This window comes from Phalacrocorax carbo, chromosome 20, assembly GCF_963921805.1.
Source record: "Phalacrocorax carbo chromosome 20, bPhaCar2.1, whole genome shotgun sequence".
Classification (NCBI taxonomy): Eukaryota; Metazoa; Chordata; class Aves; order Suliformes; family Phalacrocoracidae; genus Phalacrocorax; species Phalacrocorax carbo.
Genome location: NC_087532.1, coordinates 4,997,975 through 5,011,081, shown reverse-complemented (window position 1 = coordinate 5,011,081; position 13,107 = coordinate 4,997,975). Strand labels below are relative to the sequence as shown.

At 45.4% G+C, this 13,107-nt stretch overlaps 1 long non-coding RNA gene across 1 annotated transcript; it reads left to right on the top strand.

The window, feature by feature from the left end:
• The first annotated feature begins 9,978 nt into the window (after positions 1 to 9,978).
• Positions 9,979 to 13,107, top strand: LOC135316572 (uncharacterized). Its single transcript, XR_010375814.1, has 3 exons — positions 9,979 to 10,358; positions 11,365 to 11,609; positions 12,515 to 13,107. It is a non-coding gene; the product is annotated as an uncharacterized LOC135316572 (long non-coding RNA).

Genomic DNA, 13,107 nt, shown 5'->3' with positions numbered 1-13,107 from the left:
ACCTGTATCTGAGTTTTGAAGTCAGTGAGTTCATGGCAACTTGTGTTCCTCTAGCAGCCTGAGAACTTCCCTTGTCCTTATGTTCAAGTTCCAGGTGGTTAATGTGGCTTAATCTCCAGCCCTTGTCTATCTGGTTGCTGCAAGTAAAAACTTGAGCAGAGCACTAGGTGTGAGAGTGAAGTAATGATGTGCTTAGACCTAAATTGTGTTATCTCAGGTCGAGTTCACAGGTGAAATGTCCTTCATACTCTTAGGCTATAACATAGGAGAGGCAGCTGATTCAGCCTAAGGCTCCCTCATTGTGAGTTGATATTCATTGTGTTAACTCCTGTTAACAGAGGCTACGAGCTTGTACACATGGACAGTTAATCCAGCTCTGCTGAAGCATGACATTCCCTTAGCTAAGCTAAGGGAACTTGTTCAAACATATGACACTGCAGTTGGACGCCTTCCACGTTCACTTGCTGCTAAAGTTTCACAACTTAGACTCTAATCAAGGTGTTTCCCTAATGGAAGATGTAAAACAGGTTATTGAGGTTTGTCAGGTTTTTATGAAGACCTTGGGCTATATTTCAGCCATGTTTTACTTAGCCTCTGGGAAACACTCATGGTGCAGGTAGAAGGCCATGTTGGGTAGGCACAAACTATTTATATAATAAACACAACCATGAACACAGTAACTGGTGTTGTCCGTACAGTATTTCTGTTCATCGTTAACGGGCCACTTTGCTGCAATTGAGTTGGCTGGACCCTCTGCTCGTTACAGGTGGATAGCTGCAAAGTCCTCTGCTTACCTGCCCTTGCAAAGGAGATTTGGAAATGTACTTTGGGGAAAGCTTGGTTTTGTTTTTTCTCCTGTTTACCAAGAGTTTTGCTACCTATACGTTAAAGTGATGTTTTCTGAGGGGAGAGAAGTCCCATACTAGTGACTTGTGACTGACAGTTTGCATAAGTGCTCATGAATCTGCCTCCATAGTGGTACCATTGAGGGGAAGGGGTTGGAATGGATACGGAGTGGGTGAAGGAAGCACTGAATCTGCTGTTTTCACCCACATTATTTGAGAATGCTCTTTTACCCTTGGTAGGTGAAGAGGTAACTTGATGTTATGATGTCTTGGCCGCAGGATGGAGATCAACAAGGTGACACTCAGTAAAAATAGTAGGTAATTCTTCTGTGCATATATATTTCTTTTTCTCATCTGGCATTAAAACCTACTGCTAATATCTGTAGACAATACAAGTTTTAAACTAGTACAAGGTGCTGTGATTAAGGATAACTGTGAAGGTAAAATGTGAGCTAAAGTAAATTTCACATTCAGATCATAGTTCCTAGAGTTTGAGGACAGAAGGGAGCTACTAAAGTAATCTGACCACTGAGCAGAGATAATTCAGTCAGTCACTCTGTTAGGTTGCTGGGCTGAACCAAAATGTCAGAAAGGTGATCCACCTTGATTTGAAGATAAAATAATCTGCCATTTGCCCAGGTACCGAATTTCAGTCCCTAATGCGGTTTAACCACTTAGTTTAAGTGGAGCCTCTAGTGCTAGTTTTTAGCCACTGGCTCTTCTGCCTCCTTCTGATGCTGTAAACAACAAAGAGCAGCATCCAGCATTTCTCTCCGGGAAGAGCTTCCTACCCTGGAATCAGGTTATGTCTGAAGGCAGCTTGGTTTAGCAATAAGGGCACTATCAGTGAGACCAGTTCAAGTGCTCCCCAGGTGTCAGCAGAGCCCTAAATGCTCAGCAAGAGGGGGAGTTAAGCGGAACTTACAAGAGTAGCTTGGCTGCTAGTTGCTGTTTCTGTGCTCTGGAGAGCTTTCATCGGAGAGACCCACCCTTAATGAACTTTGGTGGATGGGATCATGGTTTTGAGTGGTGACAGCTCATGGAGGTTAAAGGCAGCAGTTGCCCCTTGTATGGCAGGATGCCAGTCCTTCTTCAAAAACCTGTTCAGTCATGGTGCCAGCATGCCTGTAGGAAGCCTTGGATTGCTGGCTTCCAAATGTGTGCACTTAACAAGGTCATTCAGCTTAATCTTTCTAGTGTGTGTCTCAGTTGTCTGGGAAATTACAAAAATCTGCTTGTTCCTGTGGTGGTGGTGCCCAACACTGAATAGGAGTGTATTTCTCGCCATTAAATCTGCTTGGGATCTGTCAAGACTGCCCACCCATGCTTGGCAGATCTGAAGCATTTGGCTTCAAACCCTGCTTTTAAAGGGAGATTCCAGGCATGCCCTAAACTGTGGTGATACCCTAAGGCCAACCCAAAGGAATCCGTGTGCAGTGTAAATATAAGTAATGCCACAGACGCGTACCCGGGGAGCCTCCTCTTGTGCTGCAGCCTGTGTGCTGGAGAGCATCCCTCATCAGGCAAGCAGCAATGCTGCGTGTTGCAACGATGTACGGCTGCTCTGGGCTGAATAGGGTGGGGGGGATCACAAAGCCTAGAATGAATGGGGAAAATAAGTCATTTCATGCACACAAGAGCAGAAATTCACCCAACCTGTCCCTGTGCAACCTGGTTCCTTCAGGCCACCTTTCGTCTTTCTAGTTATTGTTCCATCTTATGCCATGTTGGGGGACATGTTCATTTTACTCCAGCTGCTTCTGCTGTTAAGGGCCAGAGCACGATCTAAGAGGAGCCCTGAAATATATAGGGGGAAAAAGGCAGCTATGAGAAGCGATGGACATAGGCACAAATCCAGCATCAGTAGAAACATGCAGTTTAAAGGGCCTCCTCTGATCCAGGTCTGTGTGGATAGAGTATAGCTGAGTCCCTGATTCCGTTTTAACTCTTCTGTAACAGGCTTTCTCAAATTGGTGCCAGCGGGTGGCTCTGGCGCATCTCTTCACTTCGTTACCCCAAGTGCCGGTTGTCAAAATGGCTGTAGCCACTTACGCTTGTGTGCTGCTTCCATTGCTGGCCAGCAGTGGGGTGAATGTGTGTTTATAACTACAGAAGTTCCACCATGAAAATATTAAAGATCTCTCTGGAAAGAGGCTGTAGACCTGCTTGATCTCTTGAGCAATGCCAGAGCTGTGCTGCCGTAGAGTGGCCCAGTGCGACCAATGCATTTCATACAGTCACTATTCAGAAGTTGATCAGATCTCTTGACTGTTGCTTTCTCTGTTTGGATGGATGTTCAGCCCTTACTGAACAGTGACTCTTAGTAGGTGGGGGCACTGATCTTTTGTGAAAGCTTAGGTGTCTATAGCACTTCCGAGGTTAGGGATACAATCAGTTGCCATTTGTGGCTACCTCAGCAAGCAATCTCTTATTTCTTATATAAACCATGGAAACTCTTAGCCTAAAGGCAGAGATGATAGAACCTTTGCCATCTGGATTAAACATGGTTTGCACACTTCCTTTTGTATTTTAATGTAATAGCTTTTACATTTGCTTCCTGTGTAAACTGAAGTGCAGAGACTTGAAAACTGGAGACTTGAAATATTCCTTATTTGTACCGAATCAGCCAACCTCTGCATCAAACTCTGAACTGGTATTAGGAGGTGGGAGTTATGAAGGGTGCTGGGTGGGAAAACGACGGGGTTTCCTGGGCTGCAGAGAGGTCGCCACTGTCTCATGTGGAAAAGAAAGGCTGTTCAGAATTTGCTGGGGTTTGTTGTATTTTGGGTGTTTTTATTATTTTATTTGGAAGCTGTCAGTTTAGAGGTTTGAGTAAGGTGAAAGCCTCAGATTCATGAAGTAGGAGACCCCTGATTAATTGTATAAGCAAATGCAGAATTAGCCCTTTTTGCTGCCTGTTGCTGTTAATACTGCTCGATGCTTCAGGCCTCTTTCCAGGGGGACTCTGCTTCCTGAGTGGAAGACATGGGGGAAAGGAGTGAAGGCTCATCCCCTTGTACTGCAAGCTTAGGGAAGTCTGTGCATAAGGCTAGTTTATCTTTTAAATATTTTTATTGAAATGCGTTTTAAAAAAAAGAATGCTTTGGAGCTGTCGGAGATATCCTGCTCACCCTGTCATGCTGAGTATCCTGACCCCCTTTTCTCCCCTCAGCTGCATCTTCACATCCCAGCAGGGAAGCCAGGGTACGTGGAGGGAAGCGTTATTTGCTGCTGCAGCAGGGGGACAGCCTCAGTGTACGTTAGGCTGATCCCTGTGGGCACTGGAAACTTCAGAGGGGCTCTATTAATTGTGGGTTGAAAAACACTGTAGAATTGGGTGGTCTGTATAGAAGTCTGTTTAAAATGGAAACAAACAAAAATAGCCCCAAACCTGCAAGCTTGGTTTCATTTTGTGCAGGTTTTTTCTTACGTTATGGCTGGATTTAATGGGCCAAATTCTTTACTTTCTCAAATAGGTAACAGAGTCACCCAGTAAGGCATCAGGGTTGCTCTGAGCTTGTGCTGTGCTGAAATCTGAATTTGGCCCTGCAGCTTTATTAAGAAAAGTAAATGTGAACTCTCACTGATACAAAGGGGAGGAAAAATATCTGCATTGTGTGAGCGGGGAGGAGGCTGCTGCAGTTCTGTCTCTGAAGGGCTTGTTATTAATTAGCTGTGTGCACAATAAGTGCTTCTCTGGAGAATGAATGAGGTGCCTTAGCCTCCCTCCGCAACCCTGCCATTTGTAACAAAATTAGTGTTGGGGGCAGGCGGGAGGGGGGGACGGGACCAGATTTGGGATGGGTAGACTTAAGGTGCATGGGCTGGCAGGAAGAAAGCCTCCAGACCCCGACGGATGGGTTTGATGGTATGTGCGTTTCAGACCTGGGGTCCTGCACCGATGGATGGGTTTCTGATGTCACTGCTGCAGTACGTCTCTCAGTTGCCAGTTTGCTTTTTCCAATTACTGGAGCCTCTTACGTGATTGTAAAGTTGTGGGTTACATTCCTTTGCCAGGAAGAATCCTGGAGAAATCTTGCGTTTTTCTAAATGTAGGCTTCTCGCAGTGAAATAGATAAAATTCAGCCCTAGCACAAGCGTGCTTAAGTTGAAGTGCTCCCGTTCAGTGTATTTCAGCTTCACTGAAATCAATGATGTTGCACCGGAAGAAATTAGGTGCTGTATTGCCAGAAATTGATGTGTGCTGACCTCTCCGTGCAATCTGCACCACCCCGCGGGCCGCGGGAGACCGCCCGTGGTACCTAGCTCTGACACCCAGAGGGCTGGCTGCTCCTGCAGCCGGGCAGGCTCAGGAAGAGGCTTTATTTGGGCTTGTCTGGGCTTGTTCAGGCCTGAGCCTGCCTTTGTCTCTGCGATCACAGGGATCCGAGTGGATCAAAGAGGATCTGCCTCTGCGATTTGCAGCTGCTTTGCTGACAAGACCTCCTTGAGAGACCCCAGCAGCAATCCTCTAAACTGGAGCTTTTCTGACTTTCTCTGTCTCGTCGGGTAAGTGCAGTCTGTGTGTGTTTGTACTTGTGCCTGCAGATGTACTGTGTGTATCTGCCTACGTTGTCCTCTCTGCCAGCTTTTCTGCAGACCCTCTTGGTGTCTGGGGGGGGCTGTGGAAGGGGGGGGGGTGGTCCGTGCAAAAATGTACAGATCGGTAAGCTTTCGGGGGTCTTGAAATCACGTAGGAGAATGTTACAGTAACTGCCCGTGTTAGTCTGTTGTGTTGGGGTAAAGGGTGTTTCCTTTTCCTTCTTTTTTTCCCCTTTCCTCTTCAGTAGCCCCCTTCCTTCAAGCACTTCATATAAAAACGCACAATGGAATTGGGGATACTGGCGAGTGTCTAGTTTTTGACGGATCCCAGAAAGTAATAGCACCCAAAAAGGCAGCTGTGTGCTCACACCATCTGAATGTGCTGCAACTGTACAGGGAAAGCTGAGGATGCTACTTACAGCTTGAATCTAGTGAGCAGTAAGTGATTCTGGTGAGAGAGTTGCCTGGCTTGTACATCCAGGAGACAAGGTAACTGAATTTATGTGCTATTAGCCACTCTGTGGTTCGTTGTCATGCCTAGTATTTCCATAGGGGAACACGGAAGCTGAATGCTTAATTCTTTGCTCTTTGCGAGGAGCTGGCAGCTGTCCCCCTCTCCTGCTACACTTAGGAGGGAGAGGACAGTTTGTGCTGCTTCCAGTGGCGTTACCTGGCTCAGCGTGTTGCCTCCGCATTCCTTTTGTAACGGGAAGGATAAATAATACAGTTCAAGTGCTGGTATCGCCTGGTGCCGACATGAGGGAAGAAAGCTCTGTTCGGCTGCTTGGCTTTGTTCCCCACTGCCCCTGATCAGTCTTCCTGACGACTGGCAAAGTGAAGCTTGTCTCTACCCGTGTCTGGGTGCCCTCAGCATCACTCACCTGCTTATCGTGAGGTTTCAGGTGTCTGTGCAAACTGCGGGTGGGATTATCCATTATCTAGCTAACTGTTACATTAGGTAGGAGATGGGCCTTTCCATTACTTAGGAAGGGCTAGCTCAGATAAGAATTGAAAAAGACACTATGAGTCATTTCACATCAGAGGTAGGTAGGTACCAGTCCATTAGAGCTGATGGTCTATGCTAGCCTAGACCTGGGCTCAGGGGTTGGTGTTATTTCCCCTGCTACCTTTCAGGAGCATCTCAGCAGAGCAGTTGCGGTGAATAGATACGAAGTTTTTGACTGCATTTTGAAGTCAGGCCCACCCATGCTTACCTTTCGTGTCCCTGATACAAAATGTATTCACTTGTAAGCAACATACTTCTCATCTGTACAGTCTGTTTTGATTATTTTATTAGCTGTATATATGCCAGCGTGTTTTGGAGTTTCCACCTACCGAGGGCGAGCTTGGTTGATTGTTACTGGCTTCATAACTTTTAAGTGGTGTGAGATGCTTTTGTTCTGTTTAGTAGACCAGAGATGATAAGGGTTATTCTGCAGGAACTGAAAGTAAACATGTCATATTTGCTTATGATGAATGCCACTTTCTTCTAGTGACTACTTCGCTTCTACCACTGATGGTACTGGCGACCAGTAATGTTAAAGGTGCACTGTTCCAGCAAGGGGTTACATTTGTACGTGTTTACATTTGCAGTCAGCTGCAGGGAGTTTCAGACTGGGCCTTAACCCTTTAACCCTGACAGTTCCAGTGGGCACATTGGTCAGGCTGCAGCTCCTCTGTTCTTTGAAGAACTTCTAGTCTGAGAGTAACATATCTGGTGGATGGGGTTGCATCTAGGACTCTGCTTCAGGCCTAGTGAGTGCATCAAAGCCTTGTGCATAGTGAAACTGTTGGCTCTGGGCTGTGAAATGACCTACTCAGCCTAAATTCCAAGCAGGGTAAGAGGGACAAAGGATTCTTAAATAATGAGGCTCCTTTTTTTCTTTCCCCCCACTTTCTGCCCTCTGCACCTGACCCAAGGATGCTGAGTACAGGCAGTTCTGATGACCACGATTCTGTCTTGTCATCTCACACTGTGTTTTGTCCCCCCAGAGAAAGTTAATTGACCTATTTTAAGGAGCTTCAGAAAGCTGAGGCACAAAAAAAAAATAAAATACTTGAGGGCTGAGTGATGTCGGAGCAGCAACATGAGGCTTAAGTCACTGCTTGGGCAACTCTGCTGATTTTGGTGGAGTATGCTAGGGATGCTGGTTGCTTTGCCCCTTTGACTCTAAAACTAGTTCTTTGGGGTTGTGGGGCTTTTTAAAATTCTTCTCACTTACAAAGGCTGACAAAAACATCTATCTAGACAGAACTATGGGTAAACTTAAGGGAGAGAGTTTGATCAGAGCAGGAAAGGAGAAACTCTTCTGAAAACAGTAGCTTAGAAATTGACCTTTGCTGCTACTGACCATCCTTTTCTCTAATACTTTGCTTTGTTTCTATCAGTTCTGTATCGTGGAGGATGGACAGGCTTATAACGTAAGGGACGCAGCAGCAGATTTCATACTGATGAGAACTCTTTTCTGCCCTGGCCTACTGCCATCTCAGTGCATGTACCTTGTCTTAAAGCGTGGGGGAACTAGAGCATTTCTAGTACAGATTCGGAAAAAATATTTTCCTTGCACTCACTTATACTATGGCCTTGGAAGAAAGCTCATTAAATGAGAAACAAAACATCAGTGCTTTCTTGCTGAAAAGATGTCAATCATCCTTTTTATAAAAAGACAGTTATTTCTGCTTGTTGTCTACAGCTGGATGGAAAGGACTTCTCAGCAGGTTTCCTTGTACGACTAGGATCTCACTTTGACTGTATGATGAAACTTGCTACTCTGTTTTGTAGGCAAGTCTGTGTTTCCTTGTATTTTGAAGGTAGAACACCAGTAATATTCCAGTAACTGGTACAGACCATCTCTTAATGCATAAGGAGAGAAGTTAGTAACACATGAGCCATTGTTTTGTTTCCAAAGAGAGAGACTCAGCTGAAGGGGCTTATACAACTGTGGGACTCTAACTTCAGCCTTCAGTTTTATGTATTTTTTTCTGTTTGCGGTTGAATGTATTGCAGGAGCAGTGACGAGGCATAAAACTATGCCCAGGCTCTCTGAAGCAACCTTCTCACTGAAATAAGAATCTTTCACCCAGTGGACAAGAGGAGGCTTTGGTAAGAGGAATTAGAGTAAACAAATTGTATACTGCTGAAAATGGGCTTTGAGTCTTTTTCACTCAACCCTTCCTGCAGATGTTCCCCCCTGGTGGTGTGTCTCTCCGGTTATACCCCTTTACAAGGGAAGCAGCTAAGGTGCAAGGCTCTTACCTTGTCTAGAATATTGCAGTGCACTCATGATGAATTGAAACACATCTTACAAGGGATGGTGATCATTTTTTCCTGTGCAACTAGATATGTTCATGTCAAGTTTTGCTAAACACAGGCTTTATTCACCTCAGAAGCCACCTGAGGATGAAGGTAGGTGCAGGAACGATGTCTGCTGCTGGTTTGGTACAAGTAACCTTGGGCAGGGGAACTCTGGGGAGGACGATGTCCTCCTGGGGACCATCTGAGAGTAGCTTCCCTAGTTGTGTTGCAGGCACCCTATTATCCTTCCGCGAGCTTTCATGTCACAATGTGTCTCATCTCTGTGGAAAGACGGGAAGGCCAGATAACATGCTGACAATAATCCTGATCTTCACATCTCCCTGCGTGCTTTGGTGGCGCATGGAGAGCATCTTCCGGCATAGAGGGTGGCGACAGCTTGAGCCAGTGGTGCACGGGACTCTTCCGAAGTTCTCTGGCTATTGTGGTGAATGGCTGACTGGGCAGTAGTGGGCACCAAAATGTAGATTTCCCTATCGCAGCTCAGGCAAGGGGAGGAGCTGTGTGGGCAGCAGCCCCCATTTGACACTTTGGCTCTTGCTTTGAGGCAAAGATGCACAAATGGTTGGATCTGGCCTCAGAGAAGAAAGAAGCATGTCCAGAAGGAGACTCTGTAAAGATATCTCAAAGTCCTGATAAAGGAGGAACCTGAGCTTAACAAGCCAGAAAGGACAGAACTGCTGTGACAGTAAAATTTCTGCCATGAATCAGCCTGACAGTGTCTTACCTGTCCCAGCAGAGTGAATTGAGGGGACAGGTCAGAAACTTCTTGGGCTGCATAAACTTGTCTTTCCCAGGCTCACCTAGGCTGTAAAACCGCAGGTTTTTGTTTTTTGGACCGACATGCTAGAGTGCTAGAGTAGCAACGGGGCTACTGACAGCTATGACTCTGGGTTTATGATCTATGCCTAATGCTTGCGCATTGCTTGGTTAATGAGTCATGGGTGCTTACGTGTGGCTTAGCGTCCTCTGAAATCTGCAATGCACTGGACTCTGCCCAGGCCTCTCCCAAGGTACTGAATCAGCAGAACCCCTAAATAGTCCGGTGTTCTTAGCTTATACTGACCGCTGCAGAGCGGAGCCAGCTAGGAAAAGGGTCGCCTTGCTTCCAAGAGCTGCGGCCGCACTGCAGCCTTGGACGGGACTGTCCAGTGTGCTTTGCTCTTCTGCACAACACGCTGCTGGAAAGTATTTTTGTCTGTGGCACGTCTACCCAACAATTATTGGCACTTAGGTAGATGTAGTAGCTAGCTCAGCTGCTCGCAGAAAGGAGCCGTTTGTAAGCTCCGAAATGACAACTCCTTAAAGACCTTCTCTCAGGTGCTATACGGGAAGAACCAATGTTTATGGTATTGGACAAATGACCATGGAGCAGGTTTAACAGAACATTTTTGTTTCTACTTAAACCTTTGGGTGATGAAGTTCACTCTGTGTGTTTTATTTAAGTTAGATAAGATATGGGGAGGGAAGAAAGCAGACGCACTGTCATATTTCACGCATTGAACTTCCTGCATGTTATCTCTTCCCTTCCCTTTACACAAGTGCCAGGTGCACTTCCAGCCGGTGAGACTGGACTGTTTTAAAGAGCTTGCAGTCGAAGCTAAGATGTTGCTGCTGGATATCTCTGATCTCATTTGGGAGAGAAGAGGGGAAAAAAGGTAACAGAAGCTTCACTGAGTATTGTTGTTATGAGGGGAAGAACAGAATTTACTAGGATGCAAAGAGCAGAGGTGGTTTTTTGCTTGTCTTTGTGTAAAAAGAGAAATGAAATCTGAAAGAAAGGAAGAAGCTGCACTGAATCTGGCAAAGAATGAATTGTTTAATTCTGCTGTGGAAGAAGGCACAAGTCTGGTGTACTGTGTGCGCCGCATTGCTCACTGCACAGTGTGTGGAGAAATTCAGTAAGTGATGTGTGTATTAATTCCGTGGCTTTATCTTGTTTTGATGTGGGGATTTAATATTGCTTAAGCCGGTGATATTAGCCAAGCCCACTGAGACCCAAATGAAGATTCACTTGGGTGAGATGTGGTAATTTTAAACACGATGCCTTTTAAGGAATGGGATGAAATGGTTGCTCTAGATTTTCTTCACAGTATCCTTAACTATACAATGTCTTATGGAATTTTTGTGTCTGCACTTCCTGGAGTTAGGTGACTGAGTGACAGATGTAGCTGTCCTGCAGATCTCAGTAATGTACTAACCCAAACTCCTTCCTGAATTTCCCCTGTTAGATCTGAGAGCTTTTGTGCTCCTCAGAGTGCAGGAAAGTTTGTGGAAAGAAGCTACTGAGAGCAGATCCGGCTTCCATCTGCAACATGATCTCCAGGCTACAAAACTGCTGCTGCTTTTTCACTTGTCACCTGCAGTAAGACGAAAATAGCCTGTTACCCAAATGGCTGTGTCCCTCTGAGCTGAGTCACTAGCTGAAAATCAGTAGGGTTAGGAATGCAGCTGTCCCACAGGTAGAAATGCTGACTGATCTCAGACTAGGACTCTATCTTTTTCCCTGTCGGTCTGTCACGTAGCTCCTTGTGTGATTTTTGTCCATCTTACCGTGTTTTACAGAAAGTAATTGCTAGTGCTGTCTATTCTTTTCTCTTAGTTCTGCTTTGTTTTAGACAGCCTGTGACTCACGGCAAAGGTATTGTCCCATTTCCTTATTAGCTGTGAGGTTGGCCTGCAGGAGCGGTGGCAGCATGCGGGGTGGAGTCGTAGCTCTATCAGGAGAGCCAGAACTCTCCAAGTTTGCAGTGAGTCTGAATTATGAAGCAGGTGTCTGCACCGCTCCGGAGCCTGTGCTCAGCTTGCTCGCGGTGCAGCCGGCCTAGCAGCAGGAAGCTGCGGTCACCTGGGAGCTTAGATGGACTTCGGGTGCCGCAGCCAGCTGGATCATCTCCTACCACAGATCTGTAAGAAACCGGTAAATCTCTTTCCTATCTAGGGTCAGGTCAATACATCTCATAAGGGAAGTTTCTGCTGTATGGTTAATGAAAAAAAAGGCAAGTGGGTTGTTAAGCAGCTTGTGTCCTGTATTTGGGGAATTAGGGTGCTACAGGGAGTTTGGAGGAGAAGAAAGCGAGAGGGGAAAAGTATGACAATAACAATGCTTAATGAGTGTTGCCAAGAGTCCTAGCCTAGAACTGAGTTCTGGTTGACCTGGTGCCGTATCGCAGGAGCTGCATTAGAAGATGGGATAATACAGCACTAGGTTGAAAATTTTTTTAAAGACTAACCCAAAAACCCAGGATCCACATATCATAGAACTTGTATTAAATCAAAGTCAGACTTTATCAAATGTATTCTTGTCTTAAAAGGAAACCTGCCTGTAAGGTTATAAGTCAGGAAAACTGACTGTATTTGGAGAAGCAATGCACTTCCTTTCCTACCTGATGGTTCATAATGGGAAAGACTGACAGCTTCTTTAGGAGAAAGGGGAGACTCTGTTCTTGCCCTGCAACCACCACTAGTGGTTCGGTGTAGCTTTAAGACTATTTTTCACTGGGATGCCAGTTCATCCTAGTAAGCATAATAGACTCAGCTACATGATACTTCAAATACTATGGATTAGAAATAGACAGGGTTGATTAAAACAGCCTGTATAAAAGGTACGGAGCATCCTGATCTAGTTTTTGAAGTTAGCCTTGTTTAAAATAGGCAGATGAACTAGCTCATATCCAGGAGTCTCTTCCAACCTAAGCGTTTCTGAAGTTTGAAAACTGTCACTTCATCTTTTTCATTCAAGCTTTCTCCTGTTGCAGAGTTTCACCCACAAAGTTCACAGATGAAAATCCAGCTTTGTTTTGTCTTAAAACAGGAAGTATTTGAAGCCTCCAGTGACAGAGGATCTGTTTGCATCCGGCTTCCAGCAGCTGTTGTTCAAATCTTCGGAGAAACTCTGTAATTCTTCAGGTACTACCCTAAGGCTTGTGACCAGGTCAGTCATAGCTTAAAACTCCACCTGTTGACAATAGGAGGATGACCCAATGCTGGGAAAGAACTTGGAATAAATGTGCTTAATTAAATTAAGCTTATGGTATCACATATTTCAGTGATGACAAAATGATTGCAGCAGATCTTACCTGGCAGGACATTTTACCTTTTTTGGAATGCAGTATTTCCGTAACAGGAGAGTATTTCTATCCTCCACACCCATCAGCTTGTGTTATACTAGTGATTTCTTTACAGACTAATTCCTTGTAGACAGTTCCCTAAAGCAGAATGCTTTCTGTAAATGCCCAATCAGAGTAAATTTGCCAGGTACTCGAACTAAAGGGATGAGAGACAAGGATTTGCTGTTAGATAAGCTGCTGAAACAGAAGAGTTGCTCAGCTTATTGTCCTATACGTTTGCCCAGGTCTCTTCAAACTCTAAACTAGTTAAGTTGCTTGTTTTCCCTGTAAGACTTCA